The sequence below is a fragment of the Schistocerca serialis genome, chromosome 1, assembly GCF_023864345.2.
Source record: "Schistocerca serialis cubense isolate TAMUIC-IGC-003099 chromosome 1, iqSchSeri2.2, whole genome shotgun sequence".
NCBI lineage: Eukaryota > Metazoa > Arthropoda > Insecta > Orthoptera > Acrididae > Schistocerca > Schistocerca serialis.
This window is the reverse complement of record NC_064638.1, coordinates 202,112,853-202,124,946: the sequence shown is the minus strand read 5'-3', so window position 1 is coordinate 202,124,946 and position 12,094 is coordinate 202,112,853. Positions and strand designations below refer to the sequence as shown.

The window sequence follows — 12,094 nt, the reverse complement described above, 5'->3', positions numbered from 1 at the left end:
AGACAATCAGGTCTGAAAAATGGTTTCCAAATGCTCACTACTGCAAAAGCACTTGAATGTGGCATCTTGAAGCTCTTTGTTTTCTGCTGTTTTTATGATTTTTTCTCAACAAATTCACACCTTCATTCTCAAGGACAGTCACAAGGTTTAAAAATGAGGGCTTGTTTTCCTTTATATCTGAAATTGTTGATGTTCCCATGCTAAATATGTCAGCTAACTACTTACCACTCATGTCTTTAAGCATTCAAGGACTTCTATTTTTTTCCGCCAATAATAAGACAGTGTGTTTTCGTTTAGGAGACATGTGCTACACAGTAAAGAAAAAAAAAAAAAAAAAAAAAAAAAAAAAAAAAAGGGGGGGGGGGCACAAAATGAAACAAAAGACTGTTAACATGGAACATATAGCAACAAATTAGTATGTACGTTAAGGTCACCACACAGACTGATGTAGGTCGCACTGAAGACGGGCACCACAATCATGGAAATATACACTACTGGCCATTAAAATTGCTACACCAAGAAGAAATACAGATGATAAACGGGTATTCATTGGACAAATATATTATACTAGAACTGACATGTGATTACATTTTCACATAATTTGGGTGCATAGATCCTGAGAAATCAGTACCCAGAACAGCCACCTCTGGCCGTAATAATGGCCTTGATGCGCCTGGGCATTGAGTCAAACAGAGCTTGGATTATATGTACAGGTACAGCTGCCCTTGCAGCTTCAACATGATACCACAGTTCATCAAGAGTAGTGACTGGCGTATTGTGACAAGCCATTTGCTCGGCCACCATTGACCAGACGTTTTAAATTGGTGAGAGATCTGGAGAATGTGCTGGCCAGGGCAGCAGTCGAACATTTTCTGTATCCAGAAAGGCCCGTACAGGACCTGCAACATGCGGTCATGCATTATCCTGCTGAAATGTAGGGTTTCGCAAGGATCGAATGAAGTGTAGAGCCATGGGTCGTAACACATCTGAAATGTAACGTCCACTGTTCAAAGTGCCGTCAATGCGAACAAGAGGTGACCGAGATGTGTAACCAATGGCACCCCATACCATCACGCCGAGTGATATGCCAGTATGGCAATGACGAATACACGCTTCCAATGTGCGTTCACCACCATGTCGCCAAACACGGATGTGACCATCGTGATGCTGTAAACAGAACCTGGATTCATCCAAAAAAAATGATGTTTTGCCATTCGTGGACCCAGGTTCGCCATTGAGTACACCATCGCAGGTGCTCCTGTCTGTGATGCAGCGTCAAGGGTAACCGCAGCCATGGTCTCCGAGCTGATAGTCCATGCTGCTGCAAACGTCATCGAACTTTTGGTGCAGATGGTTGTTGTCTTGCAAATGTCACCATCTGTTGGCTCAGGGATCGAGACGTGGCTGCACGATCCGTTACAGCCATGCAGATAAAATGGCTGTCATCTCGACTGCTAGTGATATGAGGCCGTTGGGATCCAGCACAGCGTTCCTTATTACCCTCCTGAAGCCACCGATTCCATATTCTGCTAACAGTCATTGGATCTCGACCAACGCAAGCAGCAATGTCACGATACGATAAACCTCAATTGTGATAGGCTACAATCTGACCTTTATCAAAGTTGGAAACGAGATGGTACGCATTTCTCCTCCTTACATGAGGCATCACAACAACGTTTCACCAGTCAATGCTGGTCAACTGGTGTTTGTGTATGAGAAATCGGATGGAAACGTTCCTCGTGTCAGCACGTTGTAGGTGTTGTCTCTGGTGCCATCGTTGTGTGAATGCTGTGAAAAGCTAATCATTTGCATATCACAGTATCTTCTTCATGTCGGTTAAATTTCACATCTGTAGCACATCATCTTCATGGTGTAGCATTTTGAATGGCCAGTAGTGTATGTATTGCATCTACAACAGTGCATGTACTGTATTGTTCACTGGAAGATTTCGTCTTTTAATATATTTGCAGTATGCTGTATGCTGTTATGACCATCAGACAAAAACAACAATTTTAGTTACACAGCACAAATTTATTTTGTCTCAGTGCGACTTGGTTAATGCCAGTAATAATTGAACCGACAATGAATTCAGTCACTTGTGCAGGAACTGAAACTTTTGTAAGTGTTAGTTGGCAAGCTTATGAAGGGTGTTAGTCATTCTTTCGATTAATATTTATGTAAACATAACAAATAAGATCTTAATTATGATGGCATGTCTGCCCAAAGAAAGTACTTTTCAAGAACAGCATTCTGCGATCTGATTTTTACTTTTTGAAAAAATACAACTGTCAAAAATATTCTCTCAGGTGAACAAACAATATGCCAGTTGAATTTTACAGTCCAGGTGAGTTTTGAACTCATGGCCTTCCGTGCAACAGTTAAGTATCATAACCACTACACCACGGTGCTACTCATAGTAGCATGAACAATGCTAGTTTTTATGTGCAGGTGCAAAAGTTTAAAACTGGATGCTAAAGGGTAATCACTGACAAACCTTGCTTGCGGGTGTACAGTTGCAGTATTTATCTCGACATTACAAGCTTGCATTGATATTCACTTATCTAGGAATGCTAATGACTTACTGTTGAACAAATTACTGACAAGGGAACATTGCCAAGTGTCAATAAATGATCTTGAAGAAACGTGGCGGGTGTGTAGAGGGGGCAAAATAATGCAGTATGTGTTTTTTTTTGTTTGTTTGTGAACACGTTCACTTTTAACAGGTAAAAAACACTGGAAGCTTTAATCTGGTATATTAGATCTGGAGGGAATATCTTTGAAATGATGTTTTACAAAAAGTGTTTCTCATATAAATGTTGACTTGTAATTAATGTTCCTGAAGAAAACTGTGTAATCAAATTTTGTAATAATTTGAAATTTTTCAACATACCCCACCACCATTAATTAATTTTGAAGAAAACTTTTTTTACTACATACATTAAAGAAGCGACCAAGCTACGTATATCCACGTGTAATGAAGCTGCTTTCTGAAATACCATTTTTGGAGAGTAAGATGTGCACAATATGCTATCAGAGTATTTTAAACGTACCTAATTAAAATATGTAAACATTCGTTATTAGCCTAGTTATTTATTTCACTTATATTTGTTTTATGTTTTAAATTGTTGTTTTACCTCCTACATTCATTTTTATTTTTTAGTTTACCATTTCACATGTGGGTATTTTGTTAATTGAATGTAGTAAGTAACTCATTATTACAACACAAAATTATTACAATAACAATAATCTGTAAATGAATGCATAAAATTTTTTACTTACACCTTGCACATAAAATGAATGAAGTTTCTTCACATAATATACACAACAGATAACACAATATAAAACAAAATTCAGCAGGATTTCGAATTGTTATGGATGATCCTGTAAATATCCTTGTTTATATCAGGCATATTTCGGTACATTGGTAAGCCTCGGTGAAGAGAATTGATTATGTACTGGAGACTGCAGTTTGATTGCGTTGTTTCTCAAGTGGAGATCGACATCATAATCATATCAGAGGACCGGTAAAAAAGTGGTTTGAGTCTTATCTGGAAAAGAGGATGCAGGTGGCTGAAATTACAGCACCAAATATTAATCAAAAAATTAAATTAAGATCAGATCCAAGGGAGGTCACAGTAGGAGTACCCCAAGGAAGTGTATTAGGCCCTTGCGGTTCCTCGTTTATATTAATGATATTCAGGTGTCAGAGAGAAAAGCTATAATCATGTTATTTGCTGATGATACTAGTTTAATAGTTAGTGATATGAAGCAGTCATTGCACAGTACTGTGGACCATATCCTACAAGATATACAAAAATGATTTAGTGCTAACAAGCTAACACTGAATGCAAAAAAACTAATTATGTGTAATATGGAAAAATAAGTGAACATGACAACCTAAACCCCACCATGGAGGGCAAACAACTTGAAAGAGTACAGTGTGCAAAATTCCTGGGTATGCACATTGATGAGAAGATTAACTGGAAGGACCATGTGGTGAGCTTAGCACTAAAACTAAATTCAGCATGTTTTGTACTTAGAATAATTTCAAGAGTTTGTAGTAATGACTGTACCAGATTAGTATATTTTGGCTATTTTCAGTCCATTGCATCCTATGGGATAGTATTCTGAGGAAAAACAAATTGTTGTCTAAATGAGATTTTCAAATTACAAAAATGCACTATTTGAATAATGACCCAGAGCTCACCTCAAACGCATTGTAGGCCCCTTATTAAAGCATTGAAAATTTTAACAATTCCATCATTATACATTCTGAAATGTCTGTTGGTGATCAAAACAAATCAGGACAAAATGAAAACTAATACAGACTACCATAATTACGATACACGGAAATGGAAAGATCTCCACATACAAACTGTAACAAGGACCCGAAGTCAGAAACATGCATGTAATCAAGGCATCAAACTTTTTAATGCCCTACCAAAACATATCAGAGAGCTGGAAAATGAGGATAAACATAAAACTGTTATAAAGAACCACATGATTGGCAAATGTTATTACAGCATAAGTGAATATCTCTGCACAATTGTATAAGAATATATGTTTACGTTAATGTGACAAATGAAATTACATCAGTGAATATGTCTGTCAAGCACATAAGAAATTATGTTATAAAAACACTTATTAGTTGTATATTGTATTAAAGATAAGATAGATTCATATTAATTCAGCACAAATAACAATTTTGTAAAGATATTATATAGTTGTTAAAATGTATCCTGACGAATCCTATATCACAAATTTGATCATTGGTATGATAATAAATAAATAAATAAATACATGCCATTTGAGGCCTTTAAGGTCACCAGTTATTTCTTGTCCTCAGGTACAATCTCAGAACTGTTTTTTCCACTCACTGACCACCCACTGTTTCATAGTTTTAAAAGAAACTAATGGAGAGTTTGGACCAAAAATTTGAGAATGTTTTTTTGAAACCCCAAATGTCTTTGTGTCAGCATTGATATCTGGCAAACAAATGTCTGACCAGGCAAAGGATATTTGAAAGATATTCTCTTTCCGAGTGAGAGAGAAATATCAGTATTATTGTTAGATTCTTGCGGTGGTTAATGTCAAAGAACTGCTTAGAGCATCATATCTTAGGACAAGGAACTTATTCATCTGCTGATCCCAAAGGGATCGACATCACGGGTAAAGTCGTGAGATGTATACGGCTTTTACAGCTTTCAGTGTTGCAAGAACTTTGTTAGGATAATTTTGAATGTAGTTCTGTTGAATGATTATGATTTCAATCTCTGGTTGAGAAGCAGTATCATCAAGCTGCAGTCACAACTACATAACCAATTCTCTTTGCCAAGGCTTACCAATGTCTTGAAATATGCCTGATACAAATAAGGATATTTAGAGGTTCTCTGTCGTGTATACTGTGTGAAGAAATTATGTTCATTTTATGTCATAGTGTAAGAAAATGTTAGTTTTTAAGCATTTATTTACAGGTTATCATTATCATAATGATTTCTTCTTGTAATTATGAGCTGCTTAATATTTTCAATTACCAATTACACATATGTGAAACGGTAAACAAAAAGACAAGAAGAAAAGAAAAATGAATGTAAAACATAAAATAACAATTTAAAACAAATATGAATAAAATAATAACTAGACTAAAAATGAATGTTTAGATATTTTAATTAGGCACACTCAAAATACTCGTGACAGCACATTGTGTACAGCTTATTTTCCGAAAGTAGTATTTCAGAAATCAGCTTTATTACCAGTGGTTGTATGAAACTTGAATGCTTCCCCAATTTATGTTGTAAAACAGTTTTCATTTTTAAAAATTAGTTAATGGTGATGAGGTATTTTGCAAAATTTTAAATTAATACAAAATTTAGCTATACACTTTTCAAACATGTTACTTACATATCAAATTTTCTCCTCTCTTATTCCCGTTTGCACATACTAACCTAATTTAGCCACACTTGCTGTTCCCCCTTCTTCCTATGTATCCATTCATCGAATTGCTACCCATGTTATAATCTTTTTATTTATTTTTATCTTTCATTTCATTGTGTTTTCACATTGATTACAGTTTGCTTTCGCCTTTCACTATTGGCCTGCTCCCTGAGGTTTCATCGTGTTTCCCCATACTTCATCGATTCTGTCCTTTTCGTGATTTTTCCCACATATTTACGCATATATTTGTGAATTTGTAGCACATATTTCTACACTGTTTATGTATTTTTAGACGTTTGTATCCTCCACCATGGACCCTTGCTCTTCCATTTGTGCCAATAATTACAAGTTTCCTTAACCCTTGCCAGAATCCAGTTTCACATACTGTTCCTGCCATACCATCAAGTTACCCATCTCCTGCTGCAACTCCTCCTTTCACAATGACCTCCATCTGTTCAGATTCTGCCAGTCTTTGACTCTCACTAACATAATACTGAAAAACCATGTAAATCAGAGCAAAACATCTTTGCAATACCTCCTTTCCATCCATAAAATTTTCCTTCTGTGCAAGCCCAAATTCTTGGTTCTCACTTCACACACTGAAACTCTTGCTTTCCAGTAACTAGGGCAGCATGCCCAATGCCATCTCAAATTCCTACTCCTACCTTGGACTACAACGGTCCACCACCTCTACAACAGCTTCCAAACTTCCCCCACATTCCCTTACAGCTGACAAACCCTGTCTCGCAGCTCACTCTCAGAAACTCCCTCCCACCACCATACAGAATCCAGAATGTAAACAGACCTAAAACACAGTCTTTAACCTTTCCTCCAAAAGCCTTAGGCCCTTGGAAACACCTACTCTTTCCCCTCTGTTATTACAGTGTATTTATATGAGAAACATTTTTTTATAAATCATCATTTCAAAAATATTTGAGGACAGAAATTCTTCTGGAAAACCTGAAATCCTCAGGGAATTACATTTTACATGGAAAAATCAGAGAAATCTCAGGGAATCTCAAGAATTTCACAAAATCTCAGGAAATTCTGTGTTCTGATGTAGCATTGAAATTGAATTTTATTGAGTTTTATACATCACAAATTTTGAAACACTGAATATCTCAAAATGTGTTAATCATGTGAATATTATTCTATTTAAATTGTCAATGTTTTGCACTTAAACTACTGTTTACGGTTGTGTACAGCTCAGCTGATAGGAAAGAAAAGTCATTATTGTGGTATGCTGTCTCCACCTTCACCATCAATTTATATGGAGGTTCTTGACACTAGTCTTTCTCCTCACACCTGGAATTCGCATGGAATTTTTTTTTCCAAGTTTGAGTAGACACCATATATTAACTTCAGATCTAATATACCAAATTACACTTCAGCTGTGTTTTACCTCTTAAAAGAGAGACTGAGCACAAACAAAAAATATGTGTTGCTGCCTCTACACACCTGCCAAGTTTCATCGATATTGTTTATTTACAGTTGGGCATGTTCCCTTGTGAGCTGACAAGTCATTTCAATAGTGAAGGTGACGCATTTTTGGACAGGATTTTAACCTGTGGTAAATCTTGGATACATTATTCTGAGTCAGAGTCCAAACATCAAAGCATGTCATGGAAGTTGCCTGTCCATAAGAAATTCAAAATGCCACTATTACTTGTAAAGATAATGTTCACCATATTCTGGAGAGATCGTGGTTGTATTTTCTGCAGTTTTTCGAGGAGAAATGCACTAACAAGAGTCTGTGCTATCCAGATGTGATTGAGAACAATGAAAAAACCACACTGAAGAGAAAATGTCTTGGCTGGCAGAGGAATGGCGTGCTTTTTCTTCAAAACATCGCTTGCTCTCATATGACGCAACTGTTGCTAGAAACTATTGGCAAAGTGGGTAAGGAGGTTCTACGTCATCCTTCTTACAGCCTTGACCTTGTTCCTTTTTGATTATCATGTGTTTGGTACAATGAAAGAAGTTTTGCGTGGCATCAGGTTCAGCAGCAATGAAGAGGCAAAGCATAAAGAATACTTCACTGAGGGGATAATAAGACTTGTAAGAAAATGGGATAAGTACGTAGAAGTTAATGGGAATCACACGGAAAAAAGCCAAAAAATTGTATTTATTTAATAAACCATTCTTTCCGTACATCAGCTTGTTTAATTATTGGATGACTCTTGTAATAAGTCTCTCAAGGATTGACAGTTCTGCTAACATGTAATTCATGTTTGTAATATGTTGATGTAAAAACCACTACAAAAATGCCAAAATAAAAAATTGAACAAAACTGTTATGTTATGTAAATGAAACTATTACATTTGATTTGGGGAGTACAAATCTGAAATTAGTTTTATCAAGTCAAATTACTTTGAAAGTTAATGATGTATTTTTGTACATTTTAATTAATTAAATATGTATTTTATACAGGGTCCAATCATTTTAACGTGGCCGACACCTATGATCAACATCAGTGTATTAGCGCACAATAACCGCCCACAGACGGCAGATGGCAGCACTAGCAGTGCAGGTTATATGAAGTATGTTGGGAAGGAGGGGAGGGGGAGACCATGGAGAATAGTGCATTCATTGTTGTAATGTGGAAATGGAAGGATGTATCTTATGTGCAAAAGGATATGATCATTGGCTTTCAGGTCAAGGATGGAAGAATTTCTCAAGTGGCTAAGTCTGTCAACTGAATGTGTGCCACCGTCGAAGTATATCATGCATGGCTTAAGGGTGGCATTCAAAAACAGCATGGAGGCAGCTGTGGTGCACCATGGACTATAAATGACAGGGGTGAATAACAGATACAGAATGTGTATGAATGAATAGAAATGCAACTGTTGAGCAACTGACCACCCAGATGAACTGAGGGGCTACCAACAGTGTATCCTCAATGACAGTTAAGTGAATGTTGCTGCATATGTGCCTATATGGCAGGCACCTGATTCATGCACCCACGCTGACTGCTGTTCATTGGGGATGAAGGCTGGAATTTACTCACCAGTATTGCAGCTGGATGTCCACTGAGTGGTGACAGGTGGCCTATTTCAGGTGAATCACATTTTATGCTCCATCGGACAGATAGCCATTGACATGTACAGTGTAAAGCATCTGTGAGCACTCTGGAACAATTGTTCGAAGAGTCCAGGCAAGAGAAGGGTGAAATTATAGACTCTGTAATGTTTTCTTGGCATTGCCACCGGGCTCGCACTGCCTGCTGCTAAGAAGGTGATTGTTTTTGCTGATATGACTTGCAATAACGACTGCGCGAAACGCCGCTATCTCGTTCGGGATGCTACAGCAGACACCCTCTCGAGCACCCCGAAGACTTCTTGAGCCCTCGGTTGTGAAGGGTTTCAGGCTGTCAAAAGAACTATGGTGCGTGCATGCGCGGACGAGAGAAAGGCTGAGGCGTCTTCTAGTGTACAAGGATGGAGTGATAGTGTGCGTCGTTTCCATAGTGTAGCGGTTATCACGTCTGCTTCACACGCAGAAGGTCCCCGGTTCGAACCCGGGCAGGAACAGTATTTTCCTGCCTGTGTCGCATACTAGTCCAGTGAGCCACGTCATGTGTGGATCTGCGGCATGTACCTCTGTTACGCAAGTGCTGCATTTATTGAATTTTTAAGTTACGATGGCAATCTTGTTACAAGTTCTCTGTGAAGCAAGTATCGCAGCAGTAGTTTCCGTGGTGTAGCGGTTATCACATCTTCCTTATGGAAGGCCGAATGGATCAACACAAGATTGCATCTATCCTTGGGGAAAATGTGTGCCCTTATATGCAGTTTGTTTTTCCTCTGCATGATGGCACCTACTAGGAGGAGAATGCAATATTTTATACAACATGCATTGTCCATGGGTGGTTCGAAGAGCACCAGGATGAGTTGACAATACTCCCCTGACTGCCAAACTCCCTAGACTTAAACCCAATCCAGATTCTGTGGGACCACCTTGATTGGACTGTGCAAGCCATTGATCCTGAACTGAGAAACCACTGCAGATGGTTACAGTGCTGGAGTGTCTCCTCGACAACTGTTCAGTGAAAATTACTGCATGTGGGACTCATCAGTAGGTGTCTGGATTTTGCACCCATCCTGGCTGCTGTTCATCAGCGACAAAGAGTGGAATTTGCTTGTCAATACCACAACTGGATGTACCCTGAGTGGTGACATGTGGCGTTTCCAGATGAATCATGTTTGCTGCTCCATCAGACAACTGGATGTTGACATGCACATTGTGAAACATCCAGAAGCAAACACCCTTCAACCAGGAGGGAATGTTATAGTTTGGGGTATGTTTTTGTGGCATTCCCTGGGTGATCTCTTCATTCCACAAGGTGCAATGGTTCAACACAAGTATGCTTCAATCTGTGGGGACCCTGTCCCCCCATACATACAATTTGTTTTTCCTCCACATGATTGTGACTACTGGCAGGAGAAAGCAGTGTCATACAGCTCACAGTGTACGTGTGTGGTCTCGAAGAGCACAACAGTGAGCTTACTGTCCTCCCCTGTCCACCAAACCCCCGGATATAAACTCAATTGAAAGTCTGTGGAATTAGTTCAATAGGGCTGTTGGTGCCACGGATGGGTGGTGGGGATGAGGCTGGGGTGGGGAGGGGGAGGGATAGCAGGGTAGGGGTGTGGGATGGTAAAGTGCTGCTTGTGGGAGCATATAGGGATGAGGTGGGGAGAGAGTAGGGCAGCTAGGTGCAGTCTGGAGGTTAGATGCATGGTGGTGAAGGGGTGGGGGGTGTCCATGGAAAAGGAGAAGAGTTAAAAGACTATGGGTACATTGGTGGAATAGAGGGCTCTGTAGTGACAGAATGTAAACATGGAAGGGAATAGGTGGGTAAGGACAAAGACGAAGGTTGAGGCCAGTAGCGTTACGGGAACATAAGATATATTGTAGGGAGAGTCCCCATATGTGGAGCTCAGAAAAGCTGGTGTTGGTGGTAAGGATCCAGATGGCCTCGGTTGCAAAGCAGTCATTGAAGTGAAGAACGTCATGTTGGGCAGCGTGCTCAGCAACTGAGTGGTCTACGAACAAACTGTGGTCAAGAAACAAGTGGACCACCCAGTTGCTGAGCATGTTATCCAACATGGCATTCTTCATTTCAGTGATGGCTTCACAGCTTGTGCCATCTGGATCCTTCCCACTAACACCAGCTTTTTTTAAATATGCAGATAGGAACTGCCCTACATTAGTATATTGCATTCCTGTAACCCTCCTGGCCTCAACCTTCATTAGTCATTGTCCCTATCCTCCTATCCCTTCCCTGTTCCCATTCCAGCACTACACAGGCCTCTATTTGACGAATGCACCCACAGATTTTTTACCAGTCCCCTTCTCCACTGCCTGCCACAGACATTATCTGAATATGCCATTGAATTTACCTACAATATTATGTCATTGCACGACACATAGTTCAGGGGATATGATGTCATAAACATTAAGCACAAGTCCAGATACTTTGTGGTATGGTCGTGGACACACAGCTATAAATAAATATCAGGGAAATGCCAGGTTTCTCTGCTAGTTCTTTTATAAAATTAATGGTCACAAACTTTGATCTCATATAAAACTAAGACACAAATAGAAAGAGAAATAAACACTTACATTGTCTTCACCTAACACCATCTATTTTACTGGACCTAAGCTCTTGAGAATGTATCAGTAACAATAATACTTTAAATAAAAATCGAATCAGCTATCACTTATTGTAAATAAGTGAAACTATATAAACGAGTTACTACTCCTTTTTTTTTATACCTTTAGTCAGTCAGTATGTATAATTCAGTGTAACTGCCTGGTCAAAGCCAAGAACACATTATATTGTTTTGAAATGCACTGTGTGTGGAAGCAGAGTACACAGCACTTTCTTACTTCCACAAAACCTTGTAGTTATCCATATGTATTATCAAAATGTATGTATGTGTGTATGTTCCACATCTCCTCCTAAACCACTGGACCAATTTCAACCAAACTTAATACACGTATCCGTTATTGTCATGCAGCAGTTGCTGTGGGGGTAAGGATCACCTACCTATCATAGTTCAGGAGCTATGATGTCATAAACACTGAGATGCATGAAAAGCTTCCTCATTATACATTATGTTTACATTTATTACTTCTGTGTTATTAACTCTATTTG

General features: G+C 38.8%; 1 protein-coding gene and 1 non-coding gene across 4 annotated transcripts in view; both read left to right on the top strand.

The window, feature by feature from the left end:
* LOC126465494 (meiotic recombination protein REC8 homolog) overlaps positions 1-12,094 on the top strand; it is a 412,324-nt gene that overhangs the window by 336,414 nt on the left and 63,816 nt on the right. The gene's annotated exons all lie outside the window — the stretch shown is intronic.
* Positions 9,392-9,464, top strand: Trnav-cac (transfer RNA valine (anticodon CAC)). Its single transcript has one exon. It is a non-coding gene; the product is annotated as a tRNA-Val (tRNA).